This window comes from Anguilla anguilla, chromosome 5 (assembly GCF_013347855.1).
Source record: "Anguilla anguilla isolate fAngAng1 chromosome 5, fAngAng1.pri, whole genome shotgun sequence".
Taxonomy (NCBI): domain Eukaryota; kingdom Metazoa; phylum Chordata; class Actinopteri; order Anguilliformes; family Anguillidae; genus Anguilla; species Anguilla anguilla.
The window spans coordinates 44631078-44635975 of NC_049205.1; the positions used below are offsets into that span (position 1 = coordinate 44631078).

The following is a 4898-nucleotide window of genomic DNA, read 5'->3' on the forward strand; positions in this document are numbered from 1 at the left end:
CGCTACTGGGGGACACTATTTATAGCAGGCCTAGAAATAGGCACAAGTCCCCATCACAGTTTCCAAAAACTAGCCTTCAGGCCCGTCTACGACTAGGAAAAACATAAGCAAATCAATGAATAGAACGACTGAATGGTCCTAAAATCTATATTTAAAAACACGAGAAATTAAAAAAATCCACATCAACTTAATTTTTTAAGATACCAGTGGTTATATAAGTTGATACTGTTAATCGTTTTAGAATGAGCAAGAAGTATCTCTCTACTTGATACCGTTCTACATGTTTACAGCCATGGTCTTTCAAAATGTAAGCACATGTTCCCGCAAAACTGGGGGGTGAGGGTCACTGGCTGGTGTTTAACTCTGCTTTGGATGAAAAGCAAGCTGTGTCCACAATGAGGACAGCTAACGTCTCATATGATGCCGTCAATCAAAATTAGGACACCAGCATTGAAGGACCATAAACGTGAGTCATAAATTCTGGTCACATTGGTTTATTTTCCAAGCATAAAAGTGCTTTGGTCACACTGACCTGCAATAGAAGGCCACTGAATCCCAGGAACTAAATATTATTATTATTATTATTATTATTATTATTATTATTATTATTATATTTTTGTGCTGAATGAGCTCTTGGTTAACATTTTAGGAAGCTACATATACAGTCATGATTTGGTTTCCATTTATACTGCATGTCAAAAGATGAGGATTGTCCCAATTTAAAAATGACCAACCAAAAAGTATGACTCTAAAGATTTTCTAAAGACTTAAGCTAAGTATAAGGACCCAAGTTAAGGTTTCCCCATGATCTGTGTGAGTAAATAAATACCACCATGGGCAATGATAAAATTAATACAGCTGGTAGCACATTAATTCATTAAGCTAATATCAGTTTTTTCTTTTTTGCATGTTTATAAACTCTGTGGACCTACTATCCATTGTGGTTATTCAACTCTTGGCTATAGGGAAATACAGACTTTCTTTTGGCCCTTTGATCATTTAAAGGGAAAAATGTAATTTTGATGCATAGGCCTATCTGTCCAGATCTTTAAGAATAATAAAAACTGATCAAAGTCGTTGAAACAACTACACAAATAAGACAATGTTTCCCACACTGATCCGACTCAACATTTGTGTTATTGTAACGTGAGGTCCAAATAGTTTGCCATTATTGTATAGTGGTCAGTACTCTGTGGCTTGAACACGAGACACAGCATTGTGGAACAATGTCAGAGCAATGGGCTTCCTTTTGAAGGAAGAACTATCACCGGAAAGCTGAAAGGTTACTGTTGTAGGCTTGTGAACAGGCAAGCTGCTCCATGTCTGAGGCCTCTCTATGCTACGTCAAAGTATAGAGAAGCCAACCCTTCCAAAGTGAGCAAACGAAACTGACTGTTTAATTGCTTTGTTTAGGCCAGGGGTCCTCCTTATCCAGATTCTCAGTGTAGGTGCAAGCTTCTGTTTCAACCAATCAGTAACACATCTAATTCTACTCATCAATGTCCTTAGCAGAGACTCTAGTGCAGGGGTGGCCAGCCCTCGTCCTGAGGAGCCACATGGTCTGCAGGTTTTTGTTTTCACCCTAAATACAACAACCACTGTGTAATCGACTGCTTTAATTGAGTGCCAAGTAAAAACAAAAACCAGTAGACCCTCTGGCTCTCCAGGACCTCCCCTGGCCAGTGGTTGATTAATAGAATCAGTTGTGTAACTGCTTGGTTGGAACAACAGCTTGCACCTGTCACTGCAAAACCTGTTGCCCTCTGCAATAACAGTTGCCTTCCACTTCTGGACAGATCCGGTAGACCTCTTATTGGATAAAATGCTATCACATGATTTAAACTTCGATACACTGTTCTGCGCATGCGTACGCACAAGTTACTGGAACGTTTCTGCTCTAAGCCTTACGTAGCTGTAGCTAGCCGCTAACTTGATAAAGCCACGTTAAATTCATATCATAAAATTGCTAGTCTCTTCCATTTTTGTAGTCTTGCCGTGTAGTAGAATTAACATTGATAAAAACGGAAATACTATAAAAAATAAAGTGAACAATCTCGTGACTGTTCAATAGTTATGTCTTTAACGCCACTGACACTGATTTTTGGTAGTTCTTATATACTGTACTGCTAAGGACCACCAAGAAGTTGCCAATATTTACTTTGTAACTGGAGTCAGGCCCTAGCAGCCTATAGTTCAGTTGCATCTCGTTTTGTCTTTGAGGTGCAGGTCTCCCTGAGGCATGGCGGGCGGAGCCCTACATTGCTCCGCAGTCCACATCCCAGACTACCCACTTGGAAAGGAGGATGGCGCTGTGCTGCTTTTGGTATTACTGCACCCCTCTATCAGTGGTACAGAACAAGTAACTTGAAGGGGGAATCCAAAGAGACATTGCAGGTACAGTAAGACTGCAGTTGGCATGTCTTTGTGATGCAGTGCTTAGGAAACTGCTCTTGTAACTAGATTATTGCAGGATCGACAATAGAAATCTTGTGTACACACCCGTATAAGGCATCCCAGTGACATTTCTGTAACCATGTTTCTTCAGTTCATTTGACTTTATTTTTAGATTGAAATAAAATAAAATATAGATTGGTCTACTCTCTAGGTCATGTGTATGATATATCCATATAAATTTTGCCCATTCGTATATGGCTGCTATAAAGAATTAGTTCCCCTCAATGGTATATATACTGTAGCTATACACCGATCAGCCACAACATTAAAACCACCTGCCTAATATTGTGTAGATCCTCGTCGTGCCACCGAAACAGCTCTGACCCATCGAGAGTTTTTAAAATCATGTGGAAATAATTTACCCTCTAACAATATCTTAGCTTTTTATAGCCCTGTAGCAACTAATAATGTAATAAACTACCAATAGTGTGATAACTCCCAATAATGTAATCCATTTCAAATTTTTTTATGTAATAAAAACCAATAATGTAATAAGTAGTAGTAGTACTATTAGTAGTAGTGTACTTTATTGATCCCCGGGGGGAATTTGCACTGTTGCAGCATCAAAGACAACAAAGTAACACAATCAGATACAAATTTACAGTAGATACAAAATATCAGATACAAATATACAGTAGATACAAATATATACAGAAATCCAAATATACCAGAGGACACCTGGAGGTGGAGTCCATGCCTCGACAGGTCAGAGCTGTTTTGGCGGCACAAGGGGGCCCTACACAATATTAGGTAGGTGGTTTAAATGTTGTGGCTGATTGGTGCATAAATTCTCCATTTTACCAGCAGCCATTAATATATGACTTCATAATTTGTTGAAATGCTAATTTATTTGACTTCCTGCAATAAGTAAAGTCAAATACGTTGTAACTGTTTAATGTCTTTTATGATGTTGCTGAATGTAGGTGTGTATGTTGTGCATTGTGAATCTTTATACAGTATTTAAACAGCACTGGAGCTGGTCCAAGCCAATTATGCCCTGGTTGCAGTGTGGAACGTTTATTTATACAAGCTGTGACAGTAAGCCCCAAGAGCATAACTGCATCACTGCTGCAGGGCAAGCCAATCTTTTCTTTGAAAACTCTGAACACTGTGACCTTTACTGTGCTCCTGTAACTCTCACCCACCTTTTCTTTCCATCACAGTTTCTGATGGCACTAATACTGATGTAACTGATGATAATATCTAGATTTGTTTCTTCAATACGAACAGAATGAGCAAAGCTTTGTTTTTACAGAACATTAGAACATTAGGACACTTGCAGGAGAGAGCAGTTGACCACCAGCACGTGCAGGCTCAGTGGATGATGTCATCGAGTGAGGAGAACCCTTCTCTATTTCTGCCTCAGCTCCGTGTTTGGTAACACGAGGGAAGCCAGAACACAGAGCTGTCATATATAGTGCTTTGGGTTTAGACCCTCTTTCCAACCTGTTTTTGTTTATGATTTCACACGTTAACTGCCAGCAACCACACCACCAGTATCCTGTCAGGATGCATGGCTGCTTAGATGGACTGAAAGAATATACGAAAAAACTTAAATCGTTCAGCTAGTCAAGCAGTAAATCAATAAATCAACCAATCAGTTACATATTACGTGACATAGTATTGTTAAAAGAAAAGCCACAAAAACCATGTTCTTACAGTTACATGGGCATACTTTCTGGATTTCATGCCATAAACTGGTCTTAATTGTATAAATGAGAAAACAATCGTTTGGTCTGATTTTTTGGTTAATGACATTTATTTCTCCCAATTACTCACAATGGAAGACATCACCTGCCTTTACTGAAAATCAGCCATGAAACTATTTGTTTCTCATGAGAAATTTTTTTACCATTTCATACATTGAACAATCAATCATGATTAGACATTACAAAATATGGAGAGATTATGGAATAAAATGAATAAATAAACAGTGGATAGGTGTTCTAAATATTATTACAATCTATCTCTGCATTGTCACAGCAATAAGTAGGATGGCTTTTGTGCATACCACATTATCTGGTATATACTGCCTCTTGAAGTAATTTAACACAATTGAAAACATTGAGTGTGATGACATCAGACTGCTTGCATTACAATATCCTTATGACCTTACTCTCATTTCTGCCTTGTACCTATAACACTGCTTAAATATATTGTAGGCAAGCGATCTGTCCTTTGTTCATATTTGTTTCCTTTTTTTTCTATTTTCTCCTGTTTTTTCCAGTTAGTCTTTACTGATATTTTGCTTGTGTGTAAATTTTCCACTCTCTGTTATCTAACCTGCGTATTCCTGGTCAGGTTCACATAGGGGCTGCAGCCAGTTCCAAGATGCAGGAATACACCCTAGACAGGTCACTAGTCCATCACATGGGACACTCCATTCACTCACACACTCACACCTACAGGCAGTTTAAAACCTCCAATTATCCTAAACTTCATGT

The 4898-nt window shown here is 38.5% G+C and overlaps 1 long non-coding RNA gene across 1 annotated transcript; it reads left to right on the forward strand.

Moving 5' to 3' along the window:
- The first annotated feature begins 390 nt into the window (after window positions 1–390).
- Window positions 391–4081, forward strand: LOC118227074. The gene is made up of 3 exons (XR_004765155.1): window positions 391–466; window positions 2227–2394; window positions 3710–4081. It is a non-coding gene; the product is annotated as an uncharacterized LOC118227074 (long non-coding RNA).
- The last annotated feature ends 817 nt before the right edge of the window (window positions 4082–4898 follow it).